Source organism: Mus pahari, unplaced genomic scaffold (assembly GCF_900095145.1).
Source record: "Mus pahari unplaced genomic scaffold, PAHARI_EIJ_v1.1 scaffold_11706_1, whole genome shotgun sequence".
NCBI classification, from domain to species: Eukaryota; Metazoa; Chordata; class Mammalia; order Rodentia; family Muridae; genus Mus; species Mus pahari.
In genome coordinates, this window is record NW_018393883.1 from 101 (window position 1) to 18872 (window position 18772).

An 18772-nucleotide genomic window follows, 5' to 3' on the forward strand; every position below is an offset into this window, starting at 1 on the left:
GCCCAAAACAGGGCCTGTCCCAGAAGATGTGCTGCCTCTGCAGTTTATTCACTCACCTGCAGCCTAGCCACTGAGGGACCCTGGACACAATATGACTCTCTCACCTGCTCTGACAGACAGAGCCCTCACAGGTGGCCACCTTTCCTCTTATGAGGAAGGGGCTCAAATTTCTGGAGCCCGAAACAGGGTCTGTCCCAGAAATTAGGTTGCTTCTGTCTGTCCTGAAGCTATGTAGCTTCTGCAGTCTGTACTCTTGCTAGGGCAGACTGGAGCCTAAGGGAAAAGGTCCAAGTAATAATAAAAAATTAGAGTCCATCAATGACTGTAACACAAAAATGTGGGGGGGGGGGGACGGGCAGGCAAGCAGGGTTAGGGGGGTGTCGTGGCCCCCAGGGTGAGCGGCTTCCCCGGAGGGCACCTGGGGCGGGCACAGAGGGCGACGATGGCTGTGCCCGCCGCTGGCATCGGGAACCCAGCCTCTAGAAGGAGCCTCCTCTGTAGCTGCAGCCGCCGCCTCTGTAAGGTCCACTGTTGCTCAGCCGCTCCAGCCGCTGCCGCCTCCTCCTTGGCCATCGCTCTTCATCAGCCTGTAAGAGGACTGGTGCTGGCTGTAGCTGCCAAAGCCACCTAAGCCTTTGCCTTAGTCACTGCAGCTGTAAGAGCTGCAGCCGCAGCCCCTGTAGGCGCTGTAACCCCTGTAGCCACCGTAGCTGTTGTGGCCCCTGCCACCCCCACCAGCCCCACCACCCCTGCTGCTCTTGGCCAGCCAGTTCTGGTCGCGGCCACCGTCGCTGCCTCCGACTGCCCTGCCGTGGCCTAGGCCTCCGCCGCGTCTGCCCGGGGCCACCCGCGCGTCCCCACCTCCCGCGTAGATATCCTCCTTGGGCACCACCTTCTTCACCTCCACGCGGTGGCCCTGGCCCGGGTGGAACTTTACCACCGCCGCCTTGTTGGCCACGTCGTGGCTCTGGAAGTAGACGAAGAGGAAGCCGCACTTCTTGCTGGACTGCTTGTCAGTAATGATCTCCGCCTTCTCCACCGTGCCGAACTGCGAGAAGTGCTCGATCAGGTCGCCCTCCGCCACGTCGCCCTTGAGGCTGCCCACAAACAGCTTCTTCACCTTGGCGTGCGCCCCGGGCCGCGCTGAATCCTCCTGCGACATGGCGCGCATCAGCTCCACCTTGTTGCTGTCCACCGCGTGCGACGACGCAGCCATGGCGGCGTCTGCCTCCTCCACGTTCGAGTAGGTCACGAAGCCGAAGCAGTGGGAGCGCTTAGTCTGGGGGTTCACCACCACCACCACGCAGTCCGTCAGCATCCCAAAGGCTTCGAAGTGGCCGCGCAGCCCCGACTCACTCTTCTGCATGTTGAGGCCTCCGATGAACAGCTTGCAGAACTGTGCGCTCGGCTGCCCTGTTGCCATCGCCCGTTAGTGGTCTCCCGGGCCTCTTCCGAGCCGGGCCTGGCCGCCTTCGCCACCACTGGCGGGGTAAGGGAGGTAAGGGGCGTGCTGCTGGCCCAAGGGCAAGCCGAGGACGCTGGAAACCGACCAGGGCCCCCACAGCCGCCACCTCTGTTCCCCTATCAGGACACCACACCTGACCTACTCTTTACACCAAATTACTTCTCTACATCATGAGTGCTCATTTGAGACAATGATTTAATTTGTAAAATTTCCCTTGTATATCTCAGTGCACATGGAAACAAGAGATAACTTTCAGTCTTATGAGTCTCTAAATGTTTGTTCCAAGTGACTGGCTGGCATCATGCACCACTAATCCTTAAGATAAAACAGACAGATTTGCTCTGGTAGCTGACCCAGCTCTCTATTCTTGTTTACCACAGGATCTGATTCATCTGGTCTCTGAGAAAATAGATGTAGAGCATGAAGAGTTGCTGGAGACAGTTGAATTGGGAGAAATAAACCTGTTGATACACTTGGCTTCTGTCTCCTGTTCTATTGAAAATAGAGATGGTGATCTTGTGAAGGGGTACCAGGAAGACTTTTCAAAGATTTCTCATCTGCCCAAAGTAGTGAGCAAAATATGCCACCTCTAACAGTGTCTATTCGGTATTCAGTTCCAATTCAGTGATGTGGTCTGCAGAAAAACATTCAAGATTTCTCTGATACCTTTGGCTGACAGAGTCCAGATCTTCATATTTGTACAGCAGAAATGTAGGGAGCCCTTTCTCTGCTGGGCCCACTTCAAGAAACTTTCTTGTGTTTCACTGAGGCAGAACGTTTGCACAGATCAACTCTGACCTTCAGATGCTGCCTCAGTACATATCTAGGATGCACCTTCACTATTTGCTTTTCATCCAAGATCTCTGCTAAACAGTTGCTGTCCTCTGCACATTTCTTAGGTCAAGAACCTGTGGTTTTTGCCCTCCCGTAGGTGAAACATGTGAATGTCAGCAGACCCTGAATCAGCTTTTGCCACATATGTCCAAACTCTGCTCTCCTCCGTGCTAAGGTGAATGTTTTCCTAAGCACTTGCTATTCAAGTTGGACTCAGGCATGCTACAGAAACGTTCCCAGGCTTCAGTACACTTGATTACTGTTCTTTCACTAAAGTACACTTTATTTCTCCTTAGACACAATATTACTGGTTGTGGAAATGCCAGTAATAGGATCATTCTATTGAGAGGCTATGTCTACTCTAGTTCATATTCAACTTTAATCCATATCTAACTGTCCTCAATATAAGTAAAACAGTTTCAAGAACTCTGTATCCCTGTATTATGATGCCGCCAGATGCATCTGATCCACTTATAACTAACCTTGACAACCTCCACTGTGTACTCCACACGCTCCCTTCTACAGTACTTGGTTATTACTTACCTGGGGAGAAACTCTCCATCTAGCACAGCCTGGAATGTATCCAGGTTATGCATCATCAGTGCCCCCCCCCCGGAGTCAGCAGAAAGGCCAGGCTGCTACCATTGCCTTCATGAGCTTGGTGTGTCTGCCAGTGATGGCCTCCTTGAACAGTCTTGGGAAGAGTCCAGGTGGCAGCTCCTCCAGAGAGGACATGGCCAAAGCCTTATATCTCACTAGAGTCAGATTTACCAGCTTCTGGAGTGTGGGTGGGGTCTGAACACTCCTACTCTAAGGTCTCCAGTCAGAAGGCTCCTGAGGAAGGAGTCAAAAAAGAATATACATTCAAGTCAAAGTTTATAAAACTTCCTCACCATCACATCAACCACTAAGCTTGTGAATTACAGTTCAGGCAATGCAGAGACACCAATTTACCTCTTCATCCTAAACTGGCATCACGGGAGCCTCTCTATCACTGAGAGAGCATACAACTTTTGGGTCAAAATATTTTTATGTATGACTCTTTCTTAGAAATAAGAGAATGAATGAAAGGTAAATAGACAAATGGGAGAGACTCACAGGACTCAATGAGAATGTCCCTAGCTGAAATAAGGAATAAAGGAGAGATAGAACCTTAAGAGACTACCCACAGTGCATTGGCATGGCTCTCAATTGAGGGAAGGGCCAGTCACCCATCTCAAAAATTTTAATCCTGAATTGTTCCTATCTACAGGAAAAATAGTTACAATAAAAGGAGCAGAGATTGAAAGAAATGCCACTCAGAGACTGGGATCTTTGGATTCATCCAAATAGCAGAGAAGAAAGCCCAACACTATCGCTGATGCCAAGATATGGCTGTCCTCTGAGAGGCTATGCCAGCATCTGTCTAAGACAATTGCAGACAATCACATTCAGCTAATGGATGTATCTTGGGGACCCCAATGATATAGATCTGGAAGGACTGAAGGAGCTGAAAGGGATTGTAACCCTATAGGAAGAAAACAACATCAACTGACTGGACTCCTCAGATTTCCCAGGGACTAAGACACCAGCCAAAAAGTATACATGAATTGGTCTATGGTTCATGATACATGGGAAAAGAGTCCTTTGGAGGTTTGTTTCCCTAGTGAAGGGGGATGCTAGTGGGGTGAGATGAGAGTGGGTGAGGGGGTACACCCTCTTAGAGGTAAAGGGGAGGAGAATGGAAGGGGGTGTGGAGGTGAAAACTGGAAGGGAGACAACTCTAGCTGCATATGTAGCAGAGGATGGCCTCTGGGGAATCAATAGCAGGGAGGTGGGAGTGGGTGGGTGTGTAGAAGAACACCCTCATAGACGCAGGGGGAGGGAGGATCTGATAGGGTGTTTCCTGGAGGGAGTTAAACTGGGAAAGGGGATAACATTTGAAATGTAAATAAAGAAAATATCCCCCCAAAAGAGATATGTAATAAAATGGTCAATAAAAAAGGAAAAAAATTGGGGAGGAGTTATGGGGTGAGGAACAATCAGGACAGACCAGGATGGTGATAAGGACTGTACTGCAAATAAGAATCTAAGGAATATTAATTTTTTAATAAAGAAAAAGAAAAAATGTAAAAAAATGAAAAAACAAAGCAACCAACCAACAAAATCAATAAAGCCAAACCAAACAAGCTACCACACAATAAAACAAACAAAAAAGTCCTGTGTTGTGAATCAGTATTGAATTCCCATAAGCAGGTTGATGACAATGGTTTTCTACAATTTTCAGGCATTCCTGGGTCCCAAAAGCACATCATATCCAAAAAAGAAAACTTTGTGTAAATGATGCAAATCCTACGGTAACACACATGAGTAACCCACAAGTGTCATTCTCGCTATTGGGAGTTGAAGGAGATCAAAGATGAATGGTCTACAGGTCTACAGTGTGAGCCAGGGTCTCACAAAAACAAATAAAGACAATCATTTCAGTGAAAGGAAACAGGAGGGAGCATGTAAATCATAATGATCTGATTTCTACCTTACCCAGATTCACATGGTCAACAACATAGAGCATACTTGTCTCAAAAAATTATATGAAGAACACTAATGAAATATACATGCTATCATAGAAGTATATTGGAGCTGAGGCTAAAACTTCATTTGGAATGCAACCCAACATCTTCAATATGTTCCTCTAAAGAGACAGAAATTAAAATTTTCAATCTTATCCTGGAGTCTAAAATTTCTCTACTTCAGACTGCATGACTGAAGGGAAAATCATGGCATGCCTGTTGTAAGCACTGCAGATCAGTCTCTGAGTCCCAGATGAACCAGGAAGTTATCCAGGCTCCAGGTCTCTGGATATTACCTTTGTCTCCACTGAAGCCTTTATAAACCTCGCTTCCCAATTGCCGCCATGCCTCCAAACACAAACTGTAACTGAATTCGATTTTTAAACTCTACCCTTTAAATTGTATTTATAACATCCATTTCACTGATTGAATCAGAGTTCATTGTGAGTGTATCTCCATATCGCCCTGCCCTCTCAAACATTTCACTTATATATTAACAACACATCACTTAATTTGTGGATATTTTCCCTTCATTTGCTTAATTATTACATAGTTTTGAGTTTTTTATGACAGGACTGTGTCTTGCTCTGAAGCTAAGGCTGTTTTATAACTCTAAGTTCTAGCAATCCTCCTGCCTCAGCATCCCTTTTCCTGCTAGTATTACTGTTTTGAATCACTGTACCTGGGTCAATGTTATTCATGTGATTAAATCAGTCTGATTTGCCTCAGATCAGTGTTTAGTCTGTTGCTGATTATAGACATAAAATAATTCATAGATATTATAGTCACTTGATTTGGGAAAAACAATTTTTTAATAGTCAGGAATATGTTCTGGAGCTCAAGGGCTAAATTAGATGCTTTTGCAATAAACTGCAGTAACTCCTACACAAACGTTAAAGGAAAGGGCATGACTTGATTCCATTAACATTGTCTCAGGATGCTGGGTGTGTACTCAGTTTATAGGGAGCTACCCAGCATACAGGAAGTCCTCTCTCCAGCACCACATGCAGCAAACAAATGGCCATGGCTAGAACCTCACAATTCAAGAGTTGGAAGCAGGAGGATTAATTCAAGCCCTTCCCCAGCCATATTGTCAATAGAAGGACAGCCTGAGCCTTATAATCGGGCCCATTATTAAATAGGGCCAAAGACAATCAGAAAATGGTGGATCTGAGGGTGATGCTACCCTTGGCAGACAGAAAACAGATAATGTGTCAGGTAGGATCAGGCCAGAATGCTTGCTCAAGATGAAATCAGGTGTGGGACTGGCGCTGTGGAGTTAGCTCCCCAATAATGAGCACCTGTTATTCTTCTATTCCCCGCACCTCCTTGGTGGCTTGAAATGATCTGTGATCCCAGTTCCTTGAAATGTAAAGCCTCCTTCTGACCTTATTGGGCACCAGGCATACATCTGGTGCACATTAATATATGCAGGGGAAACACCAAAACACAGAGAACAAATCATTAAGAGAAAATCAATCCATAAGAAGAACGGTGGCAACCCCCTCTAATCCCTGAAATCTGGAGGCAAAGGTAGACAGGGTTCAATGAGTTTGAGACTAGCCTTATCTAAGTAGCTATTTATTAATTAGTGAAACCTATGGAGTAAGGGTCTGTTTTAGAATTTCACTAGAGCTGGCTGGGCTGGCACATGACTCTTATCCTAGCACCCTGCAGACAGAGCGAAGTCACCTTTAGAGCCCAGACTGATCTACAGAAGGAACTGTGAGACAGGGAGGACTCTAAAATAGAGAAACACTCTCTCAAAAACCAAACCAAACAACACAAAAATCTAGTTTAGCTGGGAGGTGCTACTACAGGCCTTTAATCCCAGCACTTTCGAGGCATAGGTAGTTAGACCTCTGAATTTGAGATAGCCTGGCCTACCAAATGAGTTGTGGGACAACCAGTCCTGCTAAGCAGAATACGTGTCTCAAAAATCTAAAAACAAAACTGTTTTCTAAGAAAAGAACTTTAAGAGATCTTAGTAGGCTGTGATAGGGATCAGTGGTCAATGGCACTTCCTACCAAGCCTGCATTCAGCCGTGAGACCACAGGTGTAAAGAGAGAATGCACTTTAGGTTCTAGTGCTCCCAAGCCTACATGCACACTCCTCTGCCAACACACCAACACGTTCCTCACACCTAGGTAAAATATGAAAGCCTAGATGGAATTTAAGGCCTAGGTATCTGTTACCTGGCTAGTCTGCCAAGTATAAGGAAACTTTCTCATATGTTTCTGCTCTTATTAGGAAACTTTCTAATGTCAAAATCAATTACATATTCTGTGCCAATAGAAATGGATCATAATGGAAGTCAGTAGATCTGTTTTGTATAGTTAAGCACAATAAACTAAGATCCAAACCAGCTACCCAACAGCACTTATGTATAAGATTTATGGTACTGTCCTTTATAAGCTTGCCCTGGAATGGACCCCAACATAAGAGAAGCACCCATACTTATATAAAAAAAGTATTGGGGTATGACTTCCATTTTGAGTAGTAATCCAATTAAGTGTAAGTTCCCAGGACCTCCCTGGTCTCTGACATCTTACTTGGGAGAAGGAGACAAGTACACGGGTAACTGACATGTTAGAAAGTCCCATTCTTGTGGACAGGAATATTATACAAGGCAAGTTCCATGCTACAGTTCAGTACTCTAACCCATGGAGCAGGACACCTGTACAACAAAGACATTCTTTTAGGAATCCCCTAACCCTAAATCTTGATTGGTGAAATATCTCGACACAGATCTTTGTGGATTTTGTGCTTGAGAACCGTGTAGGATAGCACAAAGCTCTGGCTGGCTCTAATGAGTGACAGGCCCTGTCATGGATGCTTGCTCTCCCACAATCCTGAGTATCACAGCTCTGATATTCAGAGCTTGTACTGTTTTGCCAGGGAAATGTTAGTGGTCCCCCAATGCACTCACAGGAGTTGATCTGATAAAACTCACAGCAGGGCTATTATTCTATTCAAGCTAGCTTGGCCCCTCCTTCACCCCCAACTAACTTCCATCATGCAGGACTGTTTTAGTGGTGGTGCAGGGTCTAGTGTCTATTGGGGCAAGGCTTTATAGTAAGCAGCAAGCAGGGAGTACATGTGCAAGCCTCTAATTGGAAAGCTACTGTGTCCTTTAACATAGTTGGCTGGTGCTGGGAGTCATATCATACATAAACCTCATTTCTGTTTCACTCTGCATTGATGGTTGTTAGGCAAAATGTGGGCTTGTAACCTGTGGGGGAACGAACTGGAGACACTGGCCTTGTTAAGGGTGTAACCTGAAAACTCTGGTCTTGTTGGGAATTAGCATAGAGACTGGAACTAGACTCAGGTTTTGTTGAGGGCAACTTGGAAACTAGTGCCAGGTACCATACTATATGTTTAGCTGAGTTCAAACTTAGGTCAGGTTCTCTAAAATGGAGTCAGAACTTAAAATATTTGGCATCTCATGCCCTTTTCTCTTGTGACTAGAAATCTAAATCATGGGACTTTCTGAAGCTTCGTGAAATCAGTACCAGTGTTATGTCTTTGTGGTGTCCCTGGGGCATGGGTAGGGCCCATCTATTGGAGATAGGAAGAGTTTTGACTCCTCCTGCTGGCCAGGATCTTCTTCAACTTCAAACAAATGTTTGGTGAATCCACGCTCTGACTCTGTAGCATAGGGACCCTTTTAGGGAAGCTCTAGTGTCCTTTGGCAGTGTCTCTTGACTAGGATACAATCTCTGGGCTAAAGTTGGTGGAGCTCCAGAAGTGATCCTATTTTATAGAAAGCATAAAGGTTAAACCAAACACATTTATGTACCCATTGGACACACTCTAAATTGTGTAACAATTAGCAATCATCTGATTCCATAATAATTTCTGTGAGTAATTGAACTAAAGATAACTTCAAATGGGGGAAGTCATATCAGGTACAGGAAGTTCTATACTCTATAAGGATGAAGGGGAGAAGAGTCACCAAGTCACCATCAGTCCCTAAGGTCAATTTAGTTAGCATCTCTTTTGGGGTTCTATTGATCTTCTCTACCTGACCCGTTCTCTGGTGTCTATGAGCACATGAAATTTCCAATCAATCTCCAGAATATTAGCTAATCTCTAACTTACCTGAAACACAAATGTAGGTCCATTATCTGACTCTATAAACTTAAAAAAAATAAAAAAAAATCTTGGAAGAATTTCTTTTAGTAGTTTCTTTGTTACCATCTGTATAGTTTCATGTTTAATTGGAAAAGTCTCAATCTATCCTGATAAGATATCTATTAATACCAGCAAATATTTGTACCCAGATCTTTTTGTTTTACGTCTGTAGAGTCCATTTCCTAATAGACTCTTGGCTTGGTGATGTGGTATTGAGTATCAGGGTTTTTCTCATTGTCAACCACATTAGTCAATTGACAGGCCTCATTGATTTTAATAATTTCAGCTGGTTTCAAGTTGGCATCCTCTATCAATAATTATCACACTGAGAGATGAACAAGTTTTGGCCTAGATCACATATTCTGACTGCTCAGAGAAGGTGGGATCTCCTGGGTCTACTGCAATCAAGGACAGGAGAAGTCAAGTTCTAGGGCTACCCACTGGGCTGACTTCTTTCCCACTGGTTGGAAATTAGTCATTGACAGTGAATGATGGCCAGCTTTTTAGGCTCTTACCCTTAGTATGGAGAGGATTTCCTCTATATTTTTGATAGTCCTTCCTGCTGTGGTGAGTAACCTCTCTCTTATAAGGAGGCCCACAGAAGTGAGCAGTAGCAAAGGCACCCTGGCTGTCTGTGTCTCTTGTCTTTTTTCAGCTCTAAGGCATTGGTCAGAGTTGCTAGTTCAGCCTTCTGGGCTGACATACCTGCTAGGAATGGCTCTTTCCATATGGTCCTGGTTTCTGAGACCACTGCTGTTCCAGCATATCTCTGTTTATCCTGAATGAGGCTGTTGCTGTTGGTAAGCAACGTCATCTCTACATCCATCTGAGCAGCCATGCAGAGTCCCAACAACTGTGGTCAGGATCAGGCAACAGGCTAGCTGCAAAGTTATCCTAGGGACACTCAAGAAAAGAGGATGGTAAGGAGTCATTCTGGTATCTTCTTTAACCAGGAGGTCGTTTCTGTACTGATGTGTAAACAGGGCAGGGTCCAGCTTCTGCCAGTTGGTGACACATTAGCCATTGGCTAATAGCAGGGTCCTGATTTTGAATATGTATCCATAGTTCTATTGAGCTAACCTATAGCTGACAGGGTAAATCCTTTTTAGTGGAGGCTTAATAGTCCAAATTGGTCAAGGTCTCTAAGAGATCCTGGATTTTTTATTATTTCTGTTGTCACCAGAAGTCATTTATAAACTGATGAAGAAACTTTATATTCAGGCTTTAACAAGACAGAATGTTGACCCTTATTAATTATCAACAAAAACATGAGTGGCTTTTCCTTTGACATTAAGTTTACCCTGGGCTTAGGGAGGGGGCACTTTTGATCTTTATGGCCCCCTTACCTCCTTCTTCTGAGGCTATCTGTTTATGGCATCTCTTGTGGTCTTCTGGTAAAAGCTAGAGTGATTGCTATCTTGTCTTCTAATAATTTAGGTTACATGGATGTATATTGTTGAAATGCCTCTTTGACCCTCTCTAAAAGTCTTTTACTGTCTAATATAACCAAATTTGGGGTCCATTTGTGGCTGCATTGAGACCTTCTAGTAGAGCCTGATGGTAGACCAAGAGCCTCTCCCTTCCTTCAGTGGTGTTAAAATCTCAATCTGGGCAAATACAGGGGAAGCAAGAACACTGTGAGAGGCTCCCCTGAGTAGCCAGGAAGCTGGTTCCTGGCTCTTTCAGTGGTGGAGGGAACCTGTAGAATACAGCCTGTAGAGTATGATAGAGGTAACATGTCTCATAGTAATATGTCAATCAAAGTAAAAAAAAAGTCAAAGTCACCTGTCAAAGTCAAGAGTCACAGTTATCTCATCGAAGTCAGTCATTTTGTATCAAAACCCACAAATACAACACACAAAACCACAAAACCTTCACCCTCTACCGGTCAGTGTCAAGAAATGACCAGAACTTAATACTCTTGAAAAAGACCTCTCTATAACACCCCAAACACAAATCCAATCTTCTCTCCTTAGTAGGTAGAAAGGAAATATAACCAGAAAGTAATGCACAGGCACAAGAAAGAAACAGATTGGTGGGGGTCTCTTGGCTCACCTGAGCCCACGCCCACCCAAACCTAGGCTCAGGATGGTTCCTGGCCCTGCACCCAGATACATCTGTTCTAACCACAACCAGCCAGAAAAACAAATTTGTACCATAAGGCCTTGTACCCAGAAGGATGTTACTCCATTTATAGTCAGTGAACAAAGGAAAGAGAAACAAAAATCAATCAAACTAGAAAAAAAAATACAGTCTGTAGTAACAAGAACCAACCAGAACGTGGCATTCACAGAGAGGGATGTGGACCCACTCAATTGAGAACAGCCAGTCAGCAACAAAAGCCAAAACCATAACCATGTGAGACACAATTAAATCAGTGGTAAGAGGAAAACGCATAGCTCTAAGTGCCTCCAAAAAAACCTGAAGAGAGCTAACACTAACAGCTTGACAGAACACCTAAGATCTCCATAACGAAAAGCAGCAAATGCTCCCAAGAAGTGTAGATGGCAGGAAACAATGAAACTCAGGACTGAAATCAACCAAATAGAAACAAAAAGAACTATACAAAGCATCAACCAAACTAGGAGTTGGTTGTTTGAGAAAATCAACAAGATAGATAAACTTTTAGCCAGACTAATCAGAGGGCACAGAGACAGTATGCAAATTAATAAATTCAGAAATGAAAAAGGAGACATATCTTAAAATAATTATGTTTGTTGAATATTAACAGTTGAAAACATTGAAATCATGTCCTCCTAAAAACAAAAACAAAACAAAACAAAAAAAACAAAACAAAACAAAAAACAAATACAGCAGCCTGAAATAACAAGAACCAACCAGAAAGTGGTGCTCACAGAAGGTGAATGTGACACCACTCAGAAGAAAAAAATATACAGCCCTCAGTAACAAGAACCAACCAGAAGGTGGTGCTCTCACACAAATGGCAACCCTCAGTACTGCACAAATGTTTGCTCAGACCTGGAAAAGTCACCATGTCAGCATGAGTCCGTTATCTTTACACAGGTTTTCTTTACACTCTGTAGATCTCACAGAAAGTCTCTAATATTCAGACAAATTAGCTGTTGCACAATTCATAAGTTTTTGCTCCATCAAGCAAGTGCTCACCTGGTCAGACGACATAGAAAACTTCTGACACTCAGACAGATTCCTTAGCCTGGCTCAAATCCAGAAGTATTACCATGGTGAGACAAGTCACCAGGTTCCACACAAGTAAATCATCTCAACTTGGTTGGAAGGATTACCACATTTATCTTTACACAAGCTGGCTTCTGTTCTGCTCTGTAGATCTCCCACAGAAAGCTCTGAGAAATTCAGCACTCAGACAGGAAAAAAAGCAGGAAGTTTAACACAATGTTACAAACATAAAACACAAATACCTAGACTAGTTTTGCCAGCTTCAAGACCCTCTACATCAGTAGTCCTATGTGTCATGGGAAACTTCCCAACCAATGCACCAAAATGTTGTGCCAGGTATGTTAGTGATCCCCCAACACATACCCAGGAGCCAGTAGGATGCTACCCACAGCAGGGTTTTTATTCTATTCTAGCTAGCTCATGACCCCCAAAGCACCTTCATCGTGCAGGACTGTTTTGGTGGTGGGGGAGCCCTGACTGTTTATGAGGCAAGGCTTTCTAGTAAGCAGCAAGCAGAGAGTATGTGTGCAAGCACCTAATCGGAAAGAGACCGTGGCCTCTAATATAATTTGCTTGTGCTGGTTGCCATATCATAAGCTTAACTTTTGGTCCCCTCTGCATTGGTGGTCACTAGGCAAGGAGTGAACTTGCAAGCTGGGGTTCAGGTTTGTTGGGGGAAATAACCTTTAGACATTGGTCTTGTTCAGGGTGTAACCTGGAAACTCTGGTATTGTTGGGGATTAGCCTAGAGACTGGAGCTAGATTCAGGTTTTGTTAGGGGGCAACTTGGAAGCTAATGAAAACTAATGCTAGGTACTAGCCTGTAAGTTTACCTGAGTTCAAACTTAGATCAGGATGACTTTAGTGAGCCAAGGGTCCTGTCTATGTTGCTTGCTCTCCCACAATCCAGGTGCCAGAGCTCTGACATTCAGAGCTCGTACTCGTGTACTATCTCACTTTTCAAGTCTGGATACGGAGATGCTCAACCCAGTACATTCTATTTAAAGGTGTCTAGGTGAAATACTTTCAGTCTATACCCCAGGCTAGACTCAAAATAGATAGGATCTTGTTTCTGCCTCCTTGTGTAGTATAAGACTTAAGCCTGTCTATCTCCCTTACTTGGTAGCACATGCTCTAGACAATGGGCCAAGCTGATTCTTTCTGGTTGTTTTCTTGATATTCATATAATAGGAGCTGGAGAGATGGCTAAGCACTTATGAGCATTGGCTGTGCTTCCAGAGGATGTGGCTTCATTCACAGCACACTTACCATGGCTTACAACTGTCTGTGATTCCAGTTCCAGGGCATCCAATGCCTTCACACAAACATACATGCAGGCAACATAACAATGCAGGTAAAGTAAAAGATAATAAATGACATAAAAATCAAAAGAAGATTTACATAATTTTTAAACTACTTATTTTAATTTTTTTTATCTTTGCACCATGTAGTACTATGTGTACTTTATGGATATCAGTAGTTAGGCTCATAAATGGGGTTACAGATATTTGGGAGCTTCTTTGTGGATCCCAGAAAATGACCTTTGGTTCTCTGTAAGAGCAGCCAGTGCTCTTGACTTCTTAGTCATCTCCCAAGCCCCACTTTGTGTTCTTCATAGATTGAAAATAGACTCTTTTCATACAGTATGTTCTGATTGTATTTGTTCTACCCCTAACTCCTCTGAGAACCTTCTATTCCTTCTCAATACTTTCTGCCTCTGCTAAAAACAAACAAATAGCTAAAGAATACTAAGAAGGAGCCAGGTGTGGTAGAACACACCTTTAATCCTAGTACTTAGGAGGAAGAGGCAGGCTGATCTCTGTGAGGTGGTCTAGCCTCATCTACAAAGTGAGTTCCAGGAAAGCCAGAGTTACACAAGGAAAGCATGTCTCAGAAAACAGGCAAGCAAACAAAGAAACAAAAAGCAAACAAAGGATCATATAAAAATAGAACAAAAATTAACATATTGGAATATAATGAAATAAAGAAATAGAGGTAAAAGAGCCAAAGAAAAGCCACAAGGAATACATGTAAATGCAGGACAGGTTCACACACACACACAAGAATCCAATAAAAACGCAAAATTGGTAGCCATAATACATGAGCGAAGGACCTGAGGGTTAAGGACTCTGTAGGAAGCCCAGCAGATTCAATTAAAGTGGACCTTTGATACTCTGAAAGACTGAACCACCAACCAAAGAACATACATGCGCTGGTCATGGGCCTCCCCACACAGATGTAGGAGATGTGCAGCTTCATTTTCAATTGGGTCCCTAACAACTGGCTGTTGGCAGGATACCTCAGACACTATTGCCTGTTTGTGGGGTATGTTCTTCCAGCTGAGCTGCTTTGCCTGGCCTCAGTGGGAAAGGATATACCTGGCCTTGAAAATACTTGAAGTACTGGAGTGTGGAGATACCCAGAAAGCTCCCACTCACTCAGAGGAGAAGGAAAGGAGGAATGGGGGGGGGGGAATGCTGGAGGATGGACCTTGAGGGGAGCAGTGAGTGGGCTGTACGATAAATACATAAGAAAAAATAAATTGGAGTCAAATTAAAATCAAAATCAAAAAGCCCCTCAAAACAAAAGGCCTGACAAACTATTATGAGACATAGGACCTCCTACGAGATCACTAAAGGTTGGCATTAGTCCTTCAGGTAAGAGGGAGATTTGTACCCTCAGGAAGATTTCATTGGAGAGAACTATTTTTTCATTTGCAACTTCATATCAATGAAGTTTCTGGGTTTGGGATGGGAGTTTGTGTCGACTTCTTTTCTCAACACTGACACCCCATGTGGTGTAGACCCACCAGACCCTGAGAATGCTACCTCAGTCTCTCTGAGTTCATATGTGTATTAGATTCCCTGAGTCTTGTGGGGGGGGGGATTTGATACAGATGCCCCTTTAGATCTGAATATTCTAATAATCCCCCCCCCCTCTCTCTCTCTCTCTCTCTCTCTCTCTCTCTCCCACACACACACACACACACACACACACACACACACACACTACACACAGTGTGTCTATGCATGTGAGCATTGTGCTTATTAAATCCAGGAAAGGACAGAGGATGCCAGAACACTGAAGGTACAGGCGGTTTTAAGCTACCACCACAACTGCAAATATTTCCATATTCTGCAAATATCAAGGCTCTCTCCTAATCCTAGAAAATGTCTCCATGTCCAGTGAACTCTTCTGAAAACCCCTCCAACTTTCTTAGAACTATGGACGGCGTGTCCCTCCCTGACACACTTTGTAAGTTGTTTTGAAAACATTATAGTACAGCGAAGGCTTGCCTCACAAAGTTGACTTTGTATTTTTGAGCCTCTAACCAGACTCACATGTTCTGGGAAGAAAGGTGTGCTCCCATCTGTTTAGATCATGCACTGATTAATAACTTAAAACATGAATGCCAACCAAGAGCTCTACTACTGGAGTTACTCCACAGAATCCCTGCCAAAATGGATGCAAGCAATCCTCTTGCCTCAGCCTTCTGAGTACTGCCATAGTAGATTGGCAAAGCATGAAAGTTGGCTCTGTATTCCAGAACAGACAAATAATAGTGTAAAATGTTCATTATGCCTTGTTACAAGGGTATTTTATGGTGTTGTGCATTGTCGCTACCATCTCCAACTAGCAGAAAAGAAGTGACAAAACTGATGTCCTTCTCAAAGCAGTTTATTCAGGAACATATCTATGTGCACTAAAAGGATCCCCCCGACCTCTCCTGGCCATCCCCTTTTATACCCTCTAGTCCACTCCCCATCACCCTATTCCACGTAAGCATAGTACATTGGCACAGGACTACATTCATCACATCATCTAATCTTTCATCGTGGTGCATCTGTGCAGTGCAGTTTAGCGGACGTGTCTATCTTGAGGGATATGAGGGAGTCAGTTGTTAGCTGTTAGACTTGGCAGCAGTCCCAGGCACCATCTTGGGGCCGCAGCCAAACCTGCTCCTCACATCTCCCCCTTATTCTTTAATTTGGCAGAGAGAATGCCTGTCTTAGGTTGCCCCCTGCAACAATGCTCCTTACCCAACATCAGGAGACAGACACCAGTGGTCTGATCCATGTCTTAGGTGGGTAACATGTCCAGGGAGTCTTACCCGTCATTTACTACATCTCTAGAATGCCAAGCCACACTTGAGAAGATTGTCCCATCTCCACAGCTGCAAAGGCTTGTATCAACAGAGCTTAAGCCCTGCAATGGCAATGTTGCATGTGGCAGATGCACCAAAAGGCCAGGACACTGATGAGCACGCAGCAAAGTGCCAATTCACCAATACTGGCCCATTCCTTTAGGTGTGACATAGCGGTGGCAATCCAATTTGCAAGTCCTTCAGCCATGGAAACATCCACCCAAGTGGAGTTGACCTTTTGGGTCTAAACAAGTTCATAACCGAAAGGGCCTGTATGAGCCATGGTACAAATCTAGGCATTCTGGTCACAATAGCTAATGAAAAATAGAAGCATTACTATAAAAACATATATCCTCCTTACATTCCACAACATCATCAAAATAACTACCATTATAAACTAAAAATACAAAAGGAGGCCAAACACATACAGGCATGGCTTTAAAGGATACATTCTTTCCACAAGCAAATTGAATAACAGAAAGCTCAAATAATACAAATCCATTCCAATAAAAGCTAGCATTTCCCCACGCCCCACCCATCAACATACTCAAAGGAGAAATATCTGTACACATCCCATTTATACATTTGCACACAAGCACTATCTTGAGAAAAATTATATATTATTTGAAAGCACAATAATCCTCTCAGGCCTAACTTTAAAGGTTCCTTAACCCCCACTACATCTTCATCTCCAGGCAATAAGTGTAACTGCAAAGATGCATTAGAAGTAGAAAGGTGAGGAAAAACTTCAGCTGAATGGGTCAATGGCAGTGGTTTCGGAAATGCTGACATGATTCCCCATCTTAGATCTTCAGTCATCACTGCAGGCAGCATCATCACCCCGAGGAGCAGCTTCATCAGGGCACCTTCGTCCATCTTGAACTACCGTCGTCAATTGTTCCAGAACCTACAGCAGCTGGCGATGATCCTGTGGAAACACACAAACAGACCCTCTTGCCCAGATCAATACAGGATCGGGCCCATGCAATTGTCCACTCAGAACATCCTTCCACATGACTGTGCCTTTATAGGATGCCTTGGGATTGGCAAACCATTTTGCAGCAGTCAAATCATTTTTATCTTTATTTAAAAAATTCAAGGTAAAGAGAGCAGTGGTCAATCTCTCCCTAGGAGTAGCACCATAGGCTATTCCCCCTTTCTGCTTTATTAGACACTCTTTCAGTGTGTGATGGGCTCTTTCAATGATGCCCTGGCCCTGAGNATTGTAGGGTATACCATGCACCATGCGGACACTCATCATTTTACAAAAGAAGCTGAAGTATAAGCAGGTCCATTATCAGTCTTAAGCTCTCTGGGCTGACCCCATGCACCCCATGCCTCAAAGTAGTGGGCAGTGACATGGCATGCCTTTTCACCTGTATGCAGGGAGGCAAACAACACCTCAGAGGCTGTATCTACAGAAACATGAACAAATTGCAGTTGACCAAATTCTGAAAAATGAGTCACATCCATTTGCCAAATGTGGAGGGGAAGCAGGCCGCGAGGGTTTACTCCTATACTCGCCTGAGGCAATAGGGGGGCACAGGCTTTGCAAGCCATAACAATATCCCTTGCCTCTGCTCTAGTAATATTAAATCAAGAAAAAAGTGTTTTGGAATTCACATGAAACTGTGAATGAAATTCACGAGCCCGTTCTATAGGTGTTTGAATCTAAAAGGCAGAAGAAGCTCTGGCAGCTTTATCAACCAATCATTGCCCTCTAATAAAGGGCAAGGCAAACCTGTATGAGCTAGAATGTGTTGGACAAAAAAAATGGAGAACTTCTATTTAAAATTAAGTATTGCAATTTATTTAACAAATCCTCTATAGTGGATCGAAAATTCACCTTCCCCACCACTTCCAGTCCTGCTAACAAATTAACCACATACTGACTATCTGAAATTAAATTAAAAGATTCGGAATAGAATTCAAAAACTTTTATAACAATCTGCAACTCTATAACTTGGGGAGAAGCAGGGGGACACTGTAAAGTTACTCGTGTGTTGCCATGGATCAAATATGCTCCACAGCCTGTCTTAGACCCATCTGTAAAAATTAAAGGGGCATCAGGCAATGGCACTCGAGAAGTAATTCGTGGAAAAATAACTGGATGAACTTTAATCAGCTGCAAAATGGGATCCTTAGGGAAATTATCCATCTTCCCCATAAAGCTACATCTCAAAGTTGCCCAATCATCAACAGTGGCTGATAATATTTGTATTTGCTTCATATTATATGGAACAATCAATTCCNGAGGGGGACTGCCAAAATATTGAATACATTGTTGTGGGTCAATCAAGGCCAATTGTGCTACTGAGGCAGGGTAATAAGACAAGATTTTTGTGGGTGAAATCTTGGGATGTATCCATAGCAAAGGGGTGCCCTGCCAGAGGACTCCAGTAGGCTGGGTCTCCGAGAGCAGGATGCACAAAATAATAGGACTGAACAGATCTCTTCTCTTTAATGCTGCTGTTTGAATACCCTTT

General features: G+C 43.7%; 2 pseudogenes; both read right to left on the minus strand.

The window, feature by feature from the left end:
- Nucleotides 1-479: 479 nt before the first annotated feature.
- Nucleotides 480-1423, minus strand: LOC110315781 (annotated as a pseudogene).
- A 413-nt stretch (nt 1424-1836) lies between these two features.
- The window catches only part of LOC110315780, a 19725-nt pseudogene continuing 2789 nt past the window's right edge, over nt 1837-18772 (minus strand).